The 23,755-nt window shown below is 34.3% G+C and overlaps 1 protein-coding gene across 6 annotated transcripts in view; it reads left to right on the forward strand.

The window, feature by feature from the left end:
* Positions 1–23,755, forward strand: part of LOC114327849 (uncharacterized) — a 107,593-nt gene that overhangs the window by 10,823 nt on the left and 73,015 nt on the right. Inside the window, exon 2 of one of the 6 annotated variants that reach the window (XM_028276558.2) lies at positions 19,059–19,160. The exons of 4 other annotated variants lie outside the window; for them this stretch is intronic. The gene's annotated coding sequence lies outside the window, so the exon portion shown is untranslated. Of the gene's footprint in view, positions 1–6,152; positions 6,171–19,058; positions 19,161–23,755 lie in introns of those variants that run through there. One more of the 6 variants, XM_028276559.2, reaches the window with a different exon arrangement.

The raw sequence follows: 23,755 nt of genomic DNA on the forward strand, positions 1-23,755 counted from the left end.
TGCTTTTTACAGGAGAGGAACAAATTATATATTTTACACTGCAGTAAATATGCTGGTAGTTTCGATTTTGTTCATGCTTTAAAGTTCTTGTTTACTTAGTGCATTGGAAATATTGTTTTTTATCATGAAAAGATGCCATTTAACATTGGATGAGATAAATAGGGATGCAGGCCTTTTTCAATATGGCATGCATCCAATTAATGCAGTTGAGAGCATGAGAGTCTCCCAAGTCAATTGTGGCAGCGTTTTTGTGACACTGGAAGTCTAGGCGAACGTCACCTAGGAGGTGAGCACGCTATAATTTAAGCTCAACACTGATGTTTAGTTTTAACCGCTAGAAGACAACCAACAATTACAGCGCCTGAATTGGTTAGCGACTTGTTAGAGGGCACACCAGGTAACGGTAGGTTGTGATACTGTAGGAAATCGTCTCCATGAAGCCAATCTCCACCATCGAAGGCCATCGAGATGTCCACCTATCTCCAGAGGCAATCGCGCTGCAAGATTAGAGTGGTGTCAAGAATATCAAAACTGGAATGCAAATGATTGGGCTACAGTTTTATTCTCCGACGAATCTAGATTTGGATTTCATCCAGGTTCTCGTCGAGTAAGAGTGTGGAAACGATCTGAAAATATAGAACGCTTAAAGCACATTTAGGACGTTTACACATACAGAGGTGGTGCAGGAAGATATGGAGTGGAATAATAGACTGTAGCAGAAAATGAACCTCGTTTTTCAAAACCGCTTCCTTACAGTTCAGCAGTACCTCGACACCATTCTGCAACCTGTCGTTCATCTGTTTGATGATGCGGTTGATCAAAACTTCCACCTCATGCATGATAATGCTGGTTCGCATGCCGCACGTGACATAATGGCTTACCAACGAAGGTATTGATATGTTGCCTTGGTCAGCATAATCCTCCGACCTGGATCCCATCGAGCATGTATGGGATATGCTTCAACGAAGAATTACTCCACATATTTTATGGATAACATACACGCCGTTTCGTTTTTGAGAACGTCTGATAGAAGAATGGGCAAATGTACCTCAACATTGTATCAGCAATCTCATTTTGTCTAAGAACAACAGATGTAGAGCCTAAACCAGGGTGGACGCGATACTTTGTATTAGATAGATAGAATTTATTCATCCACAAAGTTTACACAATTCTTACAAAAAAAATGTATAAATCTTATCGGACTAGTCAAAATTTTAGTACAATAGAGTGCAATATATAGCAAAAGTACACATGATTAAAATAAAACAGTGATTACAATAAAATAAATAAGAAATAAATAAAAGTTACAAATAAAAATTTTAGAACTAAGTATTGTTGCAAAAATGTTAAAAATTTAAAAATCCATCAATACTGTAGAATGTGTTGTCCATTAAAAATGAATACACAGTTTGGCGAAAACCTTTATGTGAAGAATTACTGAGGGTTAATATATTGACTATTTTATTGTAACATTTTATTCCAATATATTCAGGTGCATGTTGGGATACACCTAATCTAGAGAAAGGTTGTCGAAAATTTGATTTACCTCTAGTATCATGACGTGAGTGAATGTCATCATTAGACTATATTAGACTTCTTAAATAATGGCTTGCAACTATCCGAAAATGGAACGCCATACATACTTCTTAAAACTTTCTTTTGAGCTATAAATGCCCGTTCAAAATGAGATGAGCAACCCCAAAATATTAAGCCATACTGAAGTACAGACTGGACTAAACTAAAGTAAATCATTCGCAATATTATCAAATGAGACAGCTTCTCTTAAATTACGCATTATATAGCTACATGTACTTAACTTTGCTGATACATGATTTACGTGAATTTCCTATGTAAGTTTATGATCTAGGGTTACCCCCAAAAATTTCGTTCTAGTATAACTTTCTACTGATTTGTCATCCACATGTAAATAAAAGTCAGAATTTGGAGTTAAGTTTTTTGGTAAGAAACGCATAAAATGTGTTTTTGTTACGTTGAGCTTGAAGTCCATTATTTTTACAGTATGTGCTAAATTCAGCAGACGCAACATTGGTATTTTCCACCAGTTGTATGGGTTCACTGTGAGACATGAGAATATTGGTATCATCAGCATACTGAATATATTCATTCTGTTTTTTCTTATTACGACTATATTTTGTGATGATCTATCTTTTGTTTTAATTGTACTTCTCGATATTGGTATTTCTGAGAGGCATTCTCGTTATTTTTGACATTTCAACAAATTTTGTTGTATATTTAAGGTACTAGTACACTTTAGAAGACCAAAAATATTCGTTTTTTTCAAGAATTTTTTTCTCAGAATCTTTATTAAAAATGAATATAAAACTTTTTACATATTAATATCTAACTCTTAAAGAATACAAAAAATATATCTATTTTCATTTATGCACGTACACTAATATTGTAGGTAGACGGCGCAAAAGTCGAGGCTTCGAAAAATGATGGCGGACAGTTAATCTCAGGATTGGGATATCTGAAACAAAAAAATCGTACTGCATTTGAAAAAGGAAGGTTTCTTACGTGACAATTTACCACAATTTGATCAAAAAATAAAAAATGAAAATTTTTTAAAAATGAAAAACTGAAAAAAGAACGGGCGATTTTTTCACAAAATTTTTTCAAATTTCCGTAAAATCTTTTTTTTTGCAGAATTTTTCACTAACGGTGGTAAATTGTCACGTAAGAAACCTTCCTTTTTCAAATGCCGTACGATTTTTTTGTGTCAGAGATCCCAATCCTGAGATTAACTTTCCGCCATCGGAACTACTTTTTTTCCAGGTCTCGACTTTGGCGCCCTTTACAATATTAGTGTACTAGGTCTGGATCCCGCGTATGAAAAAAAAGTTGATTAATAGCAAGCTAAAAATTTGTTAATAGCTAAAGGGTGTCTAGTCGGACAAACTTTGATACATGGGATTACTGGAACAGGGGAAGTTTTAATTGTGGAACAGGTTAAAAATTTGTAACTGTCAGACCACGAAAACGGCACATGTAGTTTGTCCGACAGAACAGACTTAAACTCTCCGAACAGAGATTAAACTCTCATGCAAAAATCAGACTGCTATTTATCACCAAATGGGCGTTTTAATGAGTGGAACATGTAGAACATGTCAAATGACAGGAATTATGACAGGTAATAAATAGCAGTCTGATTTTTGCATGAGAGTTTAATCTCTGTTCGGAGAGTTTAAGTCTGTTCTGTCGGACAAAATACATGTGCCGTTTTCGTGGCTGACCGTTCCAAATTTTTAACCTGGTCCACAATTAAAACTGCCCCTGTTACAGTGTTCCCATATATCAAAGCTTGTCCGACTAAACACCCTTAAGCTATTAACAAATTTTCAGCTTGCTACTAATCAACTTTTTTTTCATACGCGGGATCCAGACCTATACGTGCGTAAATGAAAAAAGATATTCTTTGTATCCTATAAGAGTTAGATACTAATATGTAAAAAGTTTTATGTTCATTTTTAATCAAGTTTCTGAGAAAAAAAATCTTGAAAAAATGCTTATTTTTGGTCTTTTAAAGTGTACTGTTGTCCTTTTCATGAGCATTTTTCAGTGCGTAACAAATGATAGGAAAAAGGGTAAGTCCGTGATAATACACATTTATGACATCTATTCTAACATGACATTTTAGTTAAATCTGACAGTTGTCACATTTTATTTTCAATTTGGAATAAAAACAAATCGAATGTGTTTCTTGCATTTATAAAATGGTATTTTCTTTGATTTGTATAGTCTTATAAATTATACAGATTATATTTGTAATATTATTATCTAATTAAAAAAAATATATTTTTTTATTATGGCGCCATCTATCGACAACTAGAATAACTAGAATAAATGCAAAAGATGATCATGAGAAAAAGAATAGTACCAATAGGTACTACTAAACACTACAAATCGATAAATTAATTTATTCAAAACAATTAAAGAAGAAATTACGTCTCTTTTTAAAAATATCCCTAAAGTTTTTCGATGTGTGTAGTTTTATGTGGAAACCTTTTTCCATGCAAGACAATTGGAAACTAGTGTCGTAGTGTTTACCTACAGTCTACATTCCTTTCATGAAAAGGCATGTAAGATATTTATGGAATATTATAGAAGGTCGAAGGGGAAAAGCAAATATAAACAGAACTCTAATTTACTTTTGTTTATACGTGTTCTTTGAAAACAGATTTTTTTGTTAGATATTACAATGCATGATAAACATCTAAGGAAAAAGTATAGTCGATAATTATTAAAATAAAGTATATATTGTAGATACTGCTGCACTCTAAGTAAATCTTTATTATTCGCTGTCAAATAAAGTAAAATGTTTTATACAGAGTGGATCAAAGTGATTTAAACGGATACAGGCCATATTGTTGCTAACAAAAATTTAGAAAATAAATTTTGTCTGTGAGTCTTCTTATGCATTTTATCCTTTTTTGTTTTAAGGACTTGTCAGGTCATCTGACGTTAATTCTCCTCCATTTCTCCTCCTAAGTGAAAATGTCGAGCAGCACTAACGATGCCTGTTCATTTACGTTAATTCGTTTGGCCAAGAAGTTCTCCCATGGCAACAATTGTACAGCCTTAGATCTTTTCCATTAGTTGGTATCGGCCAGCATTAAATATATGTCCTAAACTATGTCATTGGTTGCTGTCAATTGCTACAAACTATTGTCTTGCCTTATGATCTCCTTATGCAGAATCTTCACCAGTTAGTCCATTGTTAGCCGCGGTAAATCTTTTCCTAAGTGCCATTTTATGAGGAGTGTAAACTCTTTACTTCCTTTCCTATAAGGAACAGGTTATTTCCGGCTGAAACGATTTTATGAAGCTTGTATATTTCTGTTCCTTATTCTCTTACTTATTCCTCTTGTATGTACAGGAGGAAATGGTTTCTTATTTCTTGCCCTGGTCGTCTTCATATTATCAATCCCGTTCCGAGGCTTCACATTGTTTCTTTTGAGCCGTATTCGTTTTTTACGATTGGTGGGTTGCTTGCCTGGCTAATCGCCCTCCACGTTTTATCCAGGCTTGGGACGGGCTATGGTAACTAACTGCAGAGCTTCTCGATCCACCCTGTAAATCCTTCTAGCAGTGTTTATCTAAGATATAAATTAGAGCTGGATGGTCAGATAATAGAACCAGTGCGAGATCAGAACCGACCTCTGGACCACCTAGTGCCCAGAGTCACTGCTAAGCTAAGGTATGTTAAATTCTAGATTCTACAGTTTGGAGGGTTTTTGGACACCAGGTGCACCGAGGGTCGGTTCTGGCGTATTCTTGTTCAGCAACCCCAAAAATTTCCGAGTAGTCTGTAGTCTGTTTGTATCAATTTAGTGCCGAAATTGCTCGAAACTCCAGATGACTTAAGTTACCAGTGAAACTCCAGGTGCTGCGGTGGTCGGTTCTGATGAAATATTCGTCTTCAGCTACCCCAAAAACCACCCGAGTCACAAAATCTGGCCCTTAATACACTTATTTTGACATGTTTATGCACTTCTGGATGCATTATATGCCCTTTAAAATGCACTATGCATTTCCCCCATTGTAGACTTTTTTCCTGACATCATACTGAACACAATGCAAAAAGTTACAAGTTTCTAGGCGCTGTATTTAAAAATCGATTTATTTTGTGCTAAATGTCCGGGTCTATTTTTGTTTGAAGATCCTGTGATGGGTTTAAAAATTAAGGGTAGTGATTAAAGTATCGATTCCACCTTCCACCTAAATTGCAGCGGTTCTGAGATCACTAAAATAGAGCTGAGAAAGATTCCTGTCTTAAGTTCAAATAATTAGGAGTTATACAAAAATAAGCATTATGTTATAAAAAATTGCAATGTTGCCCACATTATGTTATTATGTACAACGGAAACAGTTGGAAAGAATACCTACTCATAATTTTTGTGACAAATCGTTAGTTGTCTGCTTTCACAGAAATTTATTTAGCAAAACAAAAGTATCTTATTAAAGATATTATTAGTAATATTTAAGTACATAATACATAATACATAAACATAGTGAAAATCTGATGACTCATTCTTTTTAATAAGGATCGAGGTCTAATCGTGTCTTTTTTAAGATTAATTCTTTCAATAAGTTGAATCGGTGTCACCAGTAAACTCTCGCAGACTGTCAATGCATAAAATGATAAAACAGTAAGTATTGAATTTAAAAATATCAAAGGCAATGTTGTAGTGTAGGCAGAGTTTCCGGCTTTCTGATAACTGTCTCAGCGTATTTTTTATTGATGAGTCAGTCAGTGTGTGGTTTGCTGAATAATCTTGTTTGCAGTTGAAAAATTGAAAACCATCAACAGTCAGTCCCATTTCCACGTAATTTTCATTAAGAATGTCTTAATTTCTTAGTAAATTGTTTCCCAGAAGGTCGACAAACGATGAAATTTCTGTGTTTTAACTTTATGGTGCTATGGCGCATATATAGCGCTTTTCATTCACAGTCATTTGTTTCGAGCTTCTGTCATGTGTCACATAATATTAATATATCTACGACATACGTTATTGGTATATACAATAATACAAACCAAAGACGTATGACGTAGATATATTAATATTATGTGACACATGACAGAAGCTCGAAACAAATGACAAGCGATGAAAAGCCCTATTATGTTCATATAGTAAAAAACAAATAATTAAAATTAACGAACAAAGAAAAAATTATTATAATGCACTATTTTTGTATGATTTTACTTTTTGGTATCTGGAGGGTAAATGCTTTAAAAATAACCTTAAAAGCTTCCATCGTAATTTTTTACCAACGTTTAAGGAAATATTGAACCAAAAAAATCTACAACGAAAGAAAAATATGTGCTTTTATTTTGTTATAAATTAAATTAATTTAATATAACAAAACTAAAGCATATTTGGGATTTGGCAATGCATTATTTAGATATCCCTATTCGAGTTAATTCTGATTTAAAAAAAATGGAGAAAATTGTCTTAATTTAAACTGAGAAAATACATTTTTATTACGTATACCGATATCGAACATTGAAATTAAATTTTCTGCAATCTCGTTTTTTTAGTATTTTTCACACGCAATACCCATCCTTATTACCTGTGGGAGTTTTATGTCAGTTCTTCTATCAGGCGCGGCCCCCTGCGAATGGGGGATTCTTTCTGGGTATTCGTAGCGCCAATACCCAGAGAGTAGCAGGAATACTTGCCGTGGAACAAAAACTGACACCTGGCAGTAGGTATAAAATGCACACCCATGAGAATGGAGACTAATAGTTTATGTTTAGGGCCGCTGCCTGGGGATCGCCAGGGCACGTCTGGAGCCGACGCTGGACGTGACAGCATGCGGGACGTCGGTGGCAGGGTGTTGAGGAGGCGGGCCCCTGTCACACAAACAGCTACAGCCCAACAACAAGAACAACAACCACAAGCGAGCCAAACAACAGCAAGAGCTCCACTCGCTGAAGGTGCTGCGCCGGAACATCAGCCGGCGCTCACTCAAGCGGGACGACCGAGGCAGCGCATGAAATGGACTGTGTCCATTAACGAAAGCATTTTGCGCTTCTATTATAAGGTGACAAACCTCGGTCAAGAAACGATCGGCTACAGACAACAGCTGTATGCCGAATTTTGCAGGGAGTGCCCAGATATTCAAGTATCGGAGCAAAGAGTATCAGATCAATACCGGGTAATCGTAAGAAACAACCTTATCCCAGAGACTAGACGCAATACGATCAAAAGCGAAGTCGAACGGGAGATTAATAACCAAGAGCTAGTTTTAGATCAAGTCCCTAATGAAATCCTTGATGAGCAAATTCCTGAGATTCCCATACCAGAAACTCAACCTGACAATACACAGCAGGAAAACAACGAGTTGCGCGATAGTCTAGAAAATTGTCTTAATTTAAACTGAGAAAATACATTTTTATTACGTATACCGATATCGAACATTGAAATTAAATTTTCTGCAATCTCGTTTTTTTAGTATTTTTCACACGCAATACCCATCCTTATTATTATTATTATTATTATTATTATTATAATAATATTGCAAGTCGTGAATTGCAAGTTTTAGAATTCCCTCTTGTCTTCTTCGCTTCAGCATCCATCTGGCTTGCAATTTTTAGTTACCAGGAAAATGGTCCAATAAGTTTTGATGATCATTATGAAGCGAGTATGAGGGATACGAAACGAGCCGCCTAGCGGCGAGTTTCGTATAGAGTACGAGCTTCATAATGATAATTAAATGAAAGTTGTATACACGATTTTTTCTATGATCATTCACAAAAAAATATATTCAAATTTATTAATTTTGTAACGTAAACAAATTAAGTAGTTTGTCAGTTTGACACTTTATTTACATATTGAGAACTGTCAAAGCGTATGTATTTGACTCGCCATTGGTCACTGCGCGTGTGCCACCTTTATCGCGAATGCCGTATGGCGATTTTATCGGCTAAAAATCTGTATCTTAATGAAAATCTGTATCATAATGAAGGTCATTATGCTACAGGTAGTGAAATCATAATTAATAATAAAAAAATATAAAAATAAATAGGTTTTCAATTAAAAATCTTTTAGTAATATTTTTAATATTTTTCAATATTATTAATATTTCTGTTAGGTTGAAAACTTTGCCTTTCATAATTAATATATTATAGTATGAGAATAGAAAAAAATATTTTTAAATATTTTTAAATAATTGTTTGTTATTGGTCCAACGTCAGACAAGTTCACTCCACTGTTACGAAATTTTGACACTATTGACATTTATGAAATTTTGACACTATTGACATTTATGAAATTTTGACACTATTGTTATTTCATAGGTTAATAATTATTAAGTATCGGCGATTTCTTGTGTTCTCTGCGTTATTCCTTTAGATTTCAGTCTGTTTTTATATAAAAAAAAAACAGTTGTTTTTAGAACTCTTTAGCGACGTATCAGTATAATATAATATTTATGGATTACCGTTGAATGTCGACATGATCAACCAAAAAAGAAGATGTATTTGGTGATTTTTCTAGTGACATTATTGGGTGTGAATCTGCCTTTTGAAATTACCCCTTGTTTAAAAACAGGGTTATAAAAGTTAGAATATGCCTAGATGAAACATATTTTTAAATATAAAGAAGTCACTAAATTTGTGACGTGCAACGGTGATCATTTTGCTTTTATCGTATAATAATTTTAGTCTCAGATAGCAAAACGGCAGTTTTCCGATTGCTTTTTGTTTTATACAATGGGTGGAATGCATAAAACGTAGTACCTGCTAATGCTTCAAGTATGTACTACATTTTTGAAGATTTTACTACACTTACAAAGCGTTACTACACTTACAAATGGTTTGTAAGTGTTGTACTACACTTACAAAGCATTTAATCATTTGTAAGTGTAGTAAAATCTTCAAAAATGTAGTACATACTTGAAGCATTAGCAGATACTACGTTTTATGCATTCCACCCAATGTATAGCGAGGTACCTGTGAGAAATAGATTATCTAATAAATGATATCAACATGCGAGGCACAAGATGGCACAACTATTGATTATTTCTTTGCCGTAATTCGAGTGTGGATTTTTTTCAAGTAGTGTGTCATTTGTTAGACTAGATGTCTATTTAAATTAAGAGGTCTGCACGTTGAACTCAATGCTTTCTATCGATCTCACTTCGCAATAATAATTAATTATATACCTAAGCTAACAAAACGTTGTGATTATTGAGTCTGTTCACGTTTCCTCTACATTCTGACTAGATATTAGCTTTTAAATGTCAACGGTGTTTCTGCTGGTAGAAACGGAATAACAATTTTTCAGTAAAACACCGGAAATTGTTTTCCGATTTTTTCTAAACTACGTTTCTAAAACCCATTGTGTATTATTGAACATGTTCCTAATTTTTAAGTAGCATATACTTTGTGGAATTAACAGTATTAATATAAAGTAACCCATCTAGTCCAGAAAAATAGGATTTTCCCGTAACTTTGAACCCACCAGGTGTCTGCTAATTTCTTTTGTTGAACTCGATAACCCAAACCTCTGTGTATCCTGCAGAAGCTAGGACAAATAATCCCCAGACAAATAATCCCGGACAAAAAATCACCACAAATTATCCCTAGACAAAAATTCCCCAGACAAAAAATCCCCCCACAAATAATCCCCGGACAAAAAATCCCTACAAAAAACTTTTAATTAGATGACATACCTATCTGAGGAGACAAAACCTTGCCGACCCTGTCCCTAAAGCCACGAGCCGCCACTGTGTTGTTGGCATTCATTCTAGATCGTTTTTAAATGAAAATGATAAAAAATTTTAATCGTTTTTTTATCATTTTGGTCACATTCAACTGATTAGCTTATTTACACATTATTTCAGTCTTTGTTTAAATTTGAATTGAGCCGTTTAAAAATGCCTAGAAACGAGATATCACATTTTGACAGATCTAGACTACATAATTACTTTGTTCCAACAGGGCTTTAGTCAAAGTGATATCGCGAATATTGTTGATGTTACTCAGAGTGCTGTATCGAAAATTTAAAATAATTCCAAGATACAAAAATGACGTCAAGCATCGTCCCAGAAGTGGTAGAAGTCGATGTACAACAGCAGCACAAGACCGGCAGATAACATTGATAGCTCGATTAAATCGTCTGGAACCTATAAGTGGTATATCCAGAGAAATTTCGAGGTTTCAAGGACTGAATATTTCGCGGCAAACAATAACACGCAGACTAAATGCGGCAAATTTGTATTGTAGAAGACCCCTACGTGTTCCTAAACTAACCTACCAACACAAAATAGTAAGGTTGCAATAGGCTAGAGAAATGGTGCATCATGGTCCTAACTGGAATAACGTGATGTTCTCTGATGAGTCAAAAATTGGCTTGGTATCTGATTCGCGAAGAACACTGGTTTGGTGGGCCCCATGACTACAAGCCCGACTAGAAACAGCCCAACCGCGTGTCCCATTTGAAGGTGGCAGTATTATGGTTTGGGTGGTATTATGAGTGGTACACGGACGCCACTGCTGGTTCTGGAGAGAAGAGTCACTGGTGCTGTGTACATCGAGTAAGTTTTAAATCCTGTCGTACGTCTATTCCAAAGGGGAAGTAGGTGATGAATTTGTGTTTATGCATGACAACGCACCTCCTCATCGAACAGCAGCAGCGCAAAATTTTCTGGAAGAAGAAGGAATATCTACATTAGAGTGGCTCTGGCTCTCGAATTTGAACGACATAAACGTTATTGAACATGCTTGGGACATTCTCAAAACATGCATCAAGAAGCGAAACAATCCCCCTATTACACTTCGCGAACTAAAAGATGCTGCTCGTGAAGAATGGGAGAGAATTCCGCAAGCCTAGCTCGACCAGTTAATCGGCAGCATGCCAAATCGCCTAGTCATGCATACAGGCCAATGGAGGAAATACTAATTATTAGTTTTATTAAAAATTATTTTTATCTATACTAATTTATTTTTAAGTGTAAGTTGTACCTTGTAAGTTTTTCACTACAAGAGATTAAATCATTTTTTTGCATACCGTTTATCTGGTTTTGAGATTTATTTAGTATTGATGAGAATTGAAGCAAAATGATGTTTAACTATTCAGAAGAGTTTATATTTATAAAAATCAATAAAAAAATGAAATATTCCAATATTCCAAACTTGATATTGCTTGTGAAGTTGTTGTTTCTATAGTGATAAAAATGTGGTTGAATTTCTGAGTGATTCATCAATTAGTTTAAAAGTTATTCAATTTGTTTATCCCAAACAATTTTTTTTGCAATAACGTAAGTCAGAAAAAATGAGCTTACATTAATTCTACGGATAGCATAAGAAAGAGAGAGATAGAATTTTCTATTAAAATGGTTTCAAAAAAGTTAGAAAGAAACGTGACCAACATTGCAAAGCTTCCCGAAATTATAATAACATCCAATTTTTTGCTCATATAAATTTATAATATTTTTTTAGACAATATTTTTAACATATTGGAAAAACAGTTTTTCAAAAATTAAAAAGAAAATTGTCTTACTACTATTAGGTACGAAGTTAGTCTCTTTGAAGGCTGCTTTCAACCACAAGGACTGAAGTTTTATTGTACAAAGTTTGAAAAGATTGACTTGAACAGAGTTGACTACAAAGCTTCAAAATGCGGAGATCCAATTGTTTCAACTTGAGTAGTGGAGGAAGTAGGTACTTTAAACTATATCTGCGGGTCTTGTTGATGGATTCTGACGTTTTGACAATCTCCTGTGAGGTTCTCAGGTTTAATCACTGGCGTAACCAGGAGTCATTTTGGAGGTTATAATCCCCCTCCCCCACCCATTGGTATGTACTTTGAGCTTAAATTGGCGGTATTCCATACCCACAGAGATCCTCCAGTAGTTGTAACCTCCCCTTAGAATCATTCTGGTTACACCGTTGGGTTTAATTACCGGTGTTTACCAACTTGGAGGTGAAGATAGTGATGATTGTTAAGGAAAACTTTTAAATACACAGTTACACCTTCGTCAGTATGAAGATTTTCGGTTAGAATATAATAGGTTCACGAATATTTCAATTGAATTTTAGTTTTAAATAATTTAAGTATAACAAAATATTCTATTTTCGGAATAATGTTGCTTCTGCTTGTATAATAGTATGTACATATTTACATTTAGGAATCTAAAATAACTGGGGAACTTTATATAATCCATGAGTTAAATTATTAGATGTTGGAATTCGGGAATAATTTTTCCATTTTGTTCTGTATAGTGACCTTCGTCGTTTAGGTTTTTCAGTTTTTCTCCTTTTTGGTAAGACCTCCGTCGTTTCCTACGGTTTGCAACAGGTTGTCATGATAAATCTTTTGCCTAAAATGCAGTAAGATAGATGATGATTGGTTAATTAAGAAAATGGTTATATTAAAATTACAAAAATACATTCTTATCAAGTAAATTAATATGGCTATAAACTTAATGTACACATCTGCTCGATAATTGAATTACATATAAATAAATATTTTTACTCACAAAATTTATAATAAAACCATCATTATGAGATAGTAGAGCAAGAAAAAAAATTTACCGATACTCTCAATTTTCATTTAGAAAACATTAAAACAATGGTCCAATATACTAGAGTCGCCTGTGCTAGAAGACAAAAATTTAAAGATAAGTTTGCTTTTAAATTAGAAAAAAAAAAGTAAAGAAAATTAGACTACAGAAAATTCAGGACACATTCCTATGACTTCTGCCTAGCCTTAGAATGTATGATTCTTAAAGACGCAAATAAACTCACTAACTCAAATCATTGATTATAGATTTTTCCACGTACCGCTTTCTCGTGTAAAAAAACAACTATCGTGAAAATTGATCCTGATATAGAAACTATTATTTTCAAGTGAAATCCTTTACAGTTCCCATGGGAGTGTAGTCTTGTATTGATTGATACGTGGTCCATCACGTGTTATAACGTGTGCACGGTGATATATTTGATAACTTACCCTTTTAACATTTGTTTATATGCACTGTATACTATACAGTAAAACATGACAAATTAATAACTCCAATGCAAGAAATTGGAATTGACAACAAAGATCTGAGAATTATCAGAAACATTTATTACAATCAAACGGCCAAAATCAAAATAGAAGATCAGTTGACTGATAAAATTGCAATAGAATGAGGAGTACGACAGGGCTGTATTTTATTTCCACTACTATTCAATATTTACTCTGAATGGGTATTTAAGGAGGCTTTAGACGGTTGTGCGAAGGGAGTATTAATACATATATGGTGAATAGTTGAATAACATTAGATATGCAGCCGACACCATAGTTTTTGCCAATATAATCTGAATGATTTACAGATATAGTATTTTTACTACAAAGGCAAGATTACGTAGGTCAAAATTTCTGACGTAAAAGCACTGTCAAAACATTAGATTGTGACTTTTCATCATGGCCACGTTAATGTCATTACTTGTCAGATATTTTTCTTTGTTTTTGTTTACTATAAAAATAATATCTACAATTCTTTATTCTAATTAATGATGTCAATCGGATTTCATCAATTGCCGAAATATATTAATTATATGCCAAAATATTTGTTAATGTTAACGAAAATAATGATATTCCGTAACATCAACTCTAGAATTGAAATTTGTGTAGCACAGCTAAAATACGACACCAACACGGAACTGCCCGATCTTGTATAAGCGTTCACATGGTATTTTAATAAAAAAAACGTAATCGCGATTACATTGATTATTTCATTCATAGGAGATTCTGGCCAATAGAAAGCTACAGAAATCTAAATTAAATTGATAATTTTTGATAATTTCCCGTCGTCAAGTATATTACGTCAGATGCCCTTCGTTGCTATGAAAAAATACATTCAGTGACATTAATGACAATTAATGTTTTAAAAATTATAAAAGTGATGACTTTCAACCGTAAAATATTTATAACAACAACTGTGTGTTTAATTGTACTAATTTGTACTTACATAAATAAATTACAATACAATTTTGGTTGTGAACAGTTTTATTCATGAAATAATCGCAACAAATTGCACTCGATCTCTAAAATTAATATAGAATTTTAGAGCTCTTGTGCAATTACTACTGAGAATTTTAGAATTATATTAATTAAATAACCAAAAACATTTATTATTATCAATAATATAAATTTTCTAAAACAATTAATTAAGTTCAATATTCCAAAAAATAATAATTTTAGTTAAATATTTTAGACATTCGTACACTACTCATACATTCAAACGCAATATGACAGTTCAGTGTTGCTGGTTGCGGTCAATTATGCTGTGAGCTGTGAAAGAATCTATTTTAATGATTATACCTACACTATAGGTTTGTTCCAACTCGATACAAAACCGTTCTTGAATCGTTACGCGCATGCGCAATAACGAATAATTATGCGCAGTAACGCATTTTTCGTTACTGCGCATACTCGTAACCGTTCAAGAACGGTTTTGTATCGAGTTGGAACAAACCTTATGATAATATTGTTGCTAATTAATATATTTCGGCAAGTAATGAAAACCAATTGACATCATTAATTAGAATAAATAATTATAGATATTATTTTTATAGTAAACAAAAACAAAGAAAAAATATCTCTGACAAGTAATGACATAAACGTGGCCATGATGAAAAGTCACATTCTAATGTTTTGACAGTGCTCATACGTCAAAAATTTTGACCTACGTAATCTTGCTTTTGTAGTAAAAATACTATACATATTAACAAATCGTATAACAGAAGTCAGCAACAGATACGGACTAGCTCTAAACATAAAGAAGACCAAATTTATGACAATTAGTAAAAAACCAATACTAAATGCTCAACTTACAATCAACCAACAGAATATCGAAAGAGTTGAGCAATATACATATCTGGGCACGAATTTAATTAGCCAATGGGACCACTCAACAGAAATTAAACAGCGAATAATAAAAGCGAAAGCAGCATACGTTAGAATGGGACCCAACAGTCGAGACATATCATTAAAAACAAAATACCGTCTGTTGAAATGCTACATATTCACAGTTCTGCTCTACGGAATGGAAGCGTGGACATTAACTGTTGCATCTATGAATCGGCTCGAAGCTTTCGAAATGTGGTGTTATAGGCGCATCTTACGTATATCCTGGGTTGACCGAATTACTAATGTCGGAGTCCTGCGTAGAATGGGGAAAGAGTGTGAAATTCTCATAACCATCAAAACAAAAAATTAGAATATCTAGGACATGTAATGAGAAATCAAGAACGTTACGGCCTTCTCCAACTCATTCTCCAAGGGAAGGTAAATGGTAAAAGAGGACCGGGAAGAAGACGCATTTCCTGGCTTCAAAATTTACGAAAGTGGTATAACACGACTACCACTGAAGTCAAGATATCCATGATGATCGCCAACATCCAGAACGGATAGGCACTTTAAGAAGAAGAAGATACTATACAGTATGGTGGAAATGTTTGGAATAAATGATTATTCCCTATATTTTTTTTCAAATTTAGAATATGGCAACAAGGGGAAATTTACGTGTAACCTCTACTGTTTGACTTTCTATATCTACGTACTTGTTTCAGTAAATGTCAAACAAGGAACAAATACTATAATACTAACCTCTAAACGAGTGTTGTGTATATCTGCATATATGACGCCTGAAGACGTCATGCGCACTCGACAGTGGTAACGTTTTTGACGTTTTTAAGCGTCATCAGCATTCAAAGAGTTGATGGAAGAAATATTGGAAAATATCAGCATATTTTTATGTCATCATCATTCTTTGCTTGTTCACTGCTGGACATGGGTCTCCGTCATAATTTTCCATCTATTTCGATCTTGTGCCGTGCCTCTTGCATCCACTTCCTACGACAACGTTAGATCATCAGTCCAACGTGTTGGTGGACGACCTCTGTTTCGGTAGGCATTATCTCTTGGTCTCCATTCTAGTATCTGCTTTGTCCATCTGTTATCTGTCATCTGTTTGTATAAATAGTATAATGGATTTCTACTGCTGTCGCCGCCTCTCCATAACCAGCTTCCAATTTTTTCTATCGTAACATATATTTTTATCTGATTGCCTCGAATCCATTGCCTCCTGAATATTGTCCCTCCAGCTTCTCTGTGGTCGTCGTCTTTTTCTTCTCTGCGGTGGGACCCACTCTAATATTTTTCACGGCCAGCGAGTCTCATTCGTTCTTTTAACGTGACCGAACCATGTCAGCTGTCTCTTTTCAATATGGTCTATTATAGTTTTTTCCACCTTCATAATATGTTCTCTAATTATTGTTTCATTTCTTACATGTTCTAATCTCGAAACCTGACAACCTCTCCTCAAAAAGTCCATTTCTGTACTAAGTAGCTTCTTTTTATTTCTTGCACTTATGTCCCAAACTTCTGCACCGTAGATTGTAGAGCTCTTCATTATACTTTCATATATTGTTCTCTTTGTTTCCTTCCTGATATCTTTGTCCAATAAAATTGAATTGAGGGATCTAGTGATGCTTCTACCTTTATTGATCCTATGTTGTATTTCATCTTCACTATTTCCTCGTTTGTTAAATATAGCTCCCAAAATGTTTCACACCAACAATATGTCCTTGTTCCAATGGTAGGTTTTCAATGTCTTCGTTTCCCACTATGAAGTATTCTGACTTGTCCATATTTATTACTAATCCTGCCTGTTGGTAATGTTCATTTAGCTTCCGTATCATATAGCTTAAGTCATCTTGATCTTGGGCTATAACAACGTGGTCGCCCGCAAAGTATAATGTAAATAGGGAGTCGTCTCCCACTTTCAGTCCCATCGGTTTTACTGCTTTTGTCCACCTCTGTAGGGATTTGTCAAGGTATATTTTAAAGAGAGTGGGAGAAAGACAACATCTTTGTCGGAGGCCTTTTGAAGTATTAAATGCCTCAGTGAAATTTTTGCCGTTTTTGATTCTGGTGTTAGTATAGTGGTCTCATATAACATTTTAGTTGCTTGTATGAGTTTTCCATCGATACCGATATCTTTCATTGACTTCCATAGTTCTATGGGGACACTATCATAGGCTTTTTCTTAGTCGATAAGAGCGAAGTGGGTTTCCTGGTTTCTCTGTATTCTTTTTTCTAGTGCTATTTTTAAAGTGAAGAGATTGTCTACGGTTGAACGTCCCGCACGAAAACCAGCTTGTTCTTCAGCTTGCTTCTTCACCAGCTTGTTCTTCAGGTGGTTTGTACTTGTTAATTTTGTTTCCTATTTTCTGTAAAGGTTTTATATTTTATACTAACTTCTTTACCAATAGTCTTGGATTTGTACTATTTAATAACCTTGGGTATACTTTATGTATTAATTGTTTCTAAAATAGAACGACTCCTCTCACCTTACCGGTCACGACATAAAATATGCTTTACATTATCAATATTATTATTCAATTTATTTTTATAACACAAGTCTGGTTATAAAATTTAAGGTGAAAGATCTCTCAATAGCTGCTAGTCAGAACATTTTGTTGGCGATGTAATAAAACAATGTAACAGGTAAATACCATTATGCTAACATTAACAAAAACGCATTCTCCACTTTCTTAAATACCATGAATCATCAGTTGTTTCAAATTCCCAAATATATTTTTTATGTAAATTGGAAAATACTGTTTACAAAACGATTTTAAAATATGTTAAATCATACCTTTTGTAATAGACCAGGCATTTAGCAGAAAATAAATCAATTTTTAAATACAGCACCTAGAGACTTGCAACTTTTTGCATTGTGTTCAGGATGATGTCAGGAAAAAAGTAGACTATATAAAAATCGGTGGAAATGCATAGCTGCATTTTAAAGTGCATAAAATGCATCCAAATGTGCGTAACCATGTCAAAATAAGTGTATTAAGGGACAGATTTTGGTTACTCGGGAGTTTTTGGGGTCGCTCAAGACGGCTACGCCATCAGAACCGACCACCGAAGCACTTGGTGCTAGGGCTTCCAATCCCGCAGCCTGAGTTCAATCTCGGTATTTGCGAGACTACGAATTTTCAATCCCGCGGAATCTCGGTATTTGCGGGATCCCGCGTATTGAAAATAATCATATTTATATAAGGCAAATAAAACAATAAAGGGCCCGGATAGCTCAGGTGGTAGCATGCCTGACTTCCACGCAGGTAGTCCAGGATTCGAAACCCAGCGCCGGCGAGAACACCTAGACATTTTTAAAATGTCTATAGGCCCCAGGTCGACTCAGCCTGAAAAAAAAATGAGTAGGTAGGTAAAACCAGGGGTAATAATAGGCGGTTGAAGCGTAGCACTGTTCCTGTTACCTTCCTTGTATACCGTAGGCCCTAGATATGGCAGACTACCCTGTTTTAATCCCAAAGCCGCGTTAGCGGTATAAAATGGGAGACTATTAGTATTAAATAAAACAATGAATTAACAAAGTAACAAATACCGAAAAAACAAAAATCTATTTTCTTCAAAAAATACACCAACAAAATTTTAAAAATCAACCAAAATAACATTTTCAACTGAAAATTGATATAGTTTTCTTTAATTATTTATTTGCTATATTACTTACAGGTAACTACTACACATCCAAAGCACTGCATATTTTAGAGGGAATATAGCCAGCAGCAGAAAATGGGTCTTTCGGCTTCCACACTTGTCGGCGGTATTCCTAAGGTTTTAATATTAAATATAAGATATTTTCTCATTGACCCCTAATATTAATTGAGTCATTTCTTTTTTTATAATGGACTTAAGTGTATTAGTTGATAGACTTAAGTTATTAATACATGCTGACGATATACCTAGTTAAATCTAACGCCTGTTGCAATGTAAGATCGGAACCCGATGATAGAACGTCTACGCTGACGTTTCTTGCTTGATCAGCTTCCTCGTCATCATTGCTCTCAGATGAAATTAAAAGGCTGAAGCTCATTCTCGTTACAAAATTATTAATTTCTGTTCAAAGTAAACTTTTCGGTGGAAATCCCGCGGATTCCGCGGCTGTAATCCCGCATCACGCGGGTTGGAAAATGACGCTGGATCCCGCAATACCGAGATCTCGGTATTCCGGGATTGGAAGCCCTACTTAGTGCCCAGGTTCACTGCAAAGGCACGTTATTTGAAGTTTCGTTTGGTTTTCGGCACTAAATTGATGTAAAAAGATTAATTGGGGTTTTTTGGGGTCGCTGAACAATAATACGTCTTGAGAACCGACCCCCCGGCGCACCTGATACCCAAAAACCCTCCAAACTCAAGAAGATAACATGCCTTAGCAGTGACCTTGGGGACCAGCTGGTCTGTGAGTCGGTCTGATGGCGTATTCGTATTCAGCGACCCCAAAACCGCCTAGTAATCTGTTTGCATGCATTCAAGGCCGAAAACCTTCGAAACTCTAGAAGATGACGTTTCTTAGCAGTGACTGTGGGTACCAGGTGTTCCGGAGGTCAGTTCTGATGGCGTACTCGTGTTAAGTAACCCCAACAAACCCCAGTAAACGTCTGGTGTAATCTATTTGCATGAATTTAGTGCCGAAATTCCTCGAAACTCCAGAAGATGATGTGACCCTAGACCCAGGTGCTCCAGGTATCGGTTATAATGGCGTAGTCGTGTTCAGCGACCCCTCGGGTAACAAAACCTGGCCCTTAATACACTTATTTTGACATGTTCGTGCACTTTTGGATAAATTTTATGCACCTATTTTTCTATAGCAGACTCGTTGCAAGTCTCTAGATGCTGTATTTAAAAATCAATTTATTCCTGTGTTTTAGTGCTAAATGAGTCTTAGTCTTCATTGCCAATTCCAGATATCTGAGCGTGGACAGCCTTTCTTTTTATTCCGAGACTTGTAGCGGCCTGCTCCGTAATGAATGATGACTGCGAGCCTTGGTCAATCAATGCTCTCATCAATTTTGAACTTCCTTTTGAGTCTCTTACTCGTACTAATGCCGATGCAAGTAGCACTTCTTCATTCTGATGACTTAAACAGCTCACAGTATTCTCTTGTCTCCTTGACGATCCGTCGTAACTGTTGTCATCTCTGGTCCCACTAGAATTGGGTCTATTTTTTGGCCTTCTGTTTTCAGAATTCCTTCTGTTGTCATCCTGACCTTCTGACCCACTAGAATTTGGTTTATTTTTTGGCCTTCTGTTTTCAGAATTCCTTCTGTTTTCATACTGACCTTCTGACATGTGTAGTAATGAATTATGCTGTCCATTACATTCTGCACATCTATAAGAGGAATAACATGGTACTTCCTTTTTATGTAGCAGTGTAGACTTAGAAACTTTGTACATTTGAACAGTTTATGTTCTTCATGACATACCACACAGGTTATCTTCTTCTTTGCCTGTTGTTTGTGATCTGTTCCTTTCCTTTCTGTTTCCAACATCTTCAATGTCTGGAATCTTCTTTGTAGGAATTCCTGTGTTGACTTATATGTCGCAATGTCCCTACTGTCTTGAATTGACGTTTCATATAATCTCCTGGTTTCTGTGTCCCACTTTAACATGCTTATCCTTGCTATAAGAGGACTCCAGGACTCTGTCATTATACCTAGTCCACTAATCGCTTCTAAGCATTCGTGGATAGTATCATGTAATTTTTTCAGCGCCTTTGCTGACGCTTCTTTTATCTCCGCAGCCTGAAGTAGCTTGGTTATTAATATAAATAGATTCATCCTCGGATTATCGTACCGATCTTGCAACATTTTTCAGGCAGCACTGTAGTTTGCTTCTGTTGTGTTTAAATGTTATATTATTCTACTCGCTTCTCCTTGGAGGCTTGTCTTCAGATACTGCATTTTTTTCACATTTGATAGTTGATTGTTCTCACGTATCAAATGTTTAAAAATATCATAGAATGTTCCCCAGGTCTAGTATCTTCCCTCAAAACAGGGTAACATCGCATGAGGTAGTATTATTTTTTCTTTCTTGCATCCTTCCGTCTCCAATCTCTTATTTTCTTTTATGTATAATCGACCGCACCCTTCTTTTCATCATATAAAATCTTTCTATTTCACCTTCTTCTAGTGCATCCTGTTAATTTTCCACAGTTATTTCCATTATTAAAGCATCTATTTTTTGTTCCTCTTCTCTTAAATACTCTTGTATTCTTTTTCTCATGATCATCTTTCAGTGCGTCACAGTTTTTCGATTTCTCTCTAACGCATTAAATTGTATGTGACAGAAAAAAAGGCACGTCTGTGAATACTTTGGTAATTATTCTAGTTCGGTGATTATTCTAGTTGTCGATAGATGGCACCATAATTAAAAAAGAATTATTTATTAAATAAAATAATAATATTATCAATATAATCTGTACAATTTATAAGACTATACAAATGGAAGAAAATACCATTTTATAAATGCAATAGACACAATTGATTTGGTTTTATTCCAAATTGAAAATAAAATTTGACAACTGTCAGATTTAACTAAAATGTCACGTTAGAATAAATGTCATAAATGTGTATTATCACGGACTTACCTTTTTTTCTATAATTTGTGACGCACTGAAAAATGTTCATGAAAAGGAGAATATATGTATATCTACACTGTTTTCGTCGTCTTCCAATAAATAATGAAGTTTTCCCATTCTAATTTCTACTTCTCTAATTTTTGTCGAAGACTTGTATGAATTTTTAATAAATTCCTCTAAAGTCTTTTTCGTTTCTAAATATTTTTTCTGTACTTGTTCGTAATAGTTAGATGTAAAATATTTATCATCTTTTTAACCCTTTTCTACAATTTCATTATTTTGTTCCGCAAAGTCACTCCACAATTCTTCAACTGTCTGCAGCCTTATATTTAAAAATATTCTCTGGTATTTACGCCTTTCTTTTTTTCAGTTTCATGTTCTACCTCTCTTATTCTATCCTCTATCCTAAGTGTAATAAGAATACAAATAATTGTTTAATATTTTTTTTCATTTTATCTTTTTGACGTATTGATCTATTCTTGATATGATTGATTGAATATTCTTGATTGAATGAATATTTTGCTTAATAGGCTATTGATTACTTATGTACTTTAAGAAGTATTTTATTTGTATTGTATGTGTATTTTATTGTTTCATATGGGCAATGGACTTTCAAATATGAAAAAAACCCACTGCTACTAGTGCTCATTTAAATATCTCTTTTCTTTCATACTTCACTCGGTACACAGAGAATTCGTGAAACGAATCTGCTGATATTAACATAGCTTTGTAATACATTAATCTTCAAAAACAATGGTTTTCTGGCCGAGAAATTTTAGTGTAAAAAAATTACAACTGCAATTAACAAACAAGTACTATGGGAAATGTTACAGTTTCTCAACTGCCAGAGATCGCCGGGCCGTTTCAGAGATATTGCACACAAAGAACTGTTCTTAAAATAGCATCTTATCTTAAGTTCAACATAAACAGATACACTATAAAGTATGAATAAACACTATATTTTTTATTGCATTTTCACAAACAACACACCAGCTGTCATTTGTAATTAATATTTCAATTGATAAAAGTTATTAAAAAATTTTACTTGTTGATAATTTATAGTTTTCGGAAAAAAGAATGTGGCCTTTGTAGTGAATATAAACTTTTATAAGCTATGTGCTATATTCTCTTTTAATTACTTATTAATTCTGTGGTGTTATAGCAGAAGTTGATATGTCCAAAAAATCGTGTTTTTGGTTTTCAATTGATTACTCTAAAAAGGATGTTTAACAAGGTGGCATAAGAAGATATGTGCCTACGTGAAAAATGAAGGTGTTATATGCAGTGGCATAAGTTGATATATCAAAATTAAGAAAAGTTTAAGTAGCCAGAACATGATATGCTACATATCAAGTGATAGTAAAATGAATAATTTGTAAATATTGATACTAATTTATCTTTTATACTATTTACTTACTATGTACCAATACAATACCTACGTATTTATTTTCTTAAGTTTGTAAATAATTTGGTAATTGTTATCAATCTCCTTATTTTGATATGTCCTACCAAAATTAAAAAAAAGATGGCAAAAGTTGATATGTTTTCCCCCTCCGATTTTCCCCCTCCTATGTAATAAATTGTATTTGAAAGTAAAAAATGTACATAAGGCTGTCCATATATTTTTGTCTAATACCATTTGGTTCACATATTCGAGTGCAACGATTTTATATTAACAGGACAAGTTGTTTTTTCAAATAAAAAAAAAAGATGACACAAGTTCATATGTTTTTCCCCCTCCTATGTAATACATTTTTTTTAAAGCACATATACACTTTATATAAGGCTGTCC

The sequence above is a fragment of the Diabrotica virgifera genome, chromosome 5, assembly GCF_917563875.1.
Source record: "Diabrotica virgifera virgifera chromosome 5, PGI_DIABVI_V3a".
NCBI lineage: Eukaryota > Metazoa > Arthropoda > Insecta > Coleoptera > Chrysomelidae > Diabrotica > Diabrotica virgifera.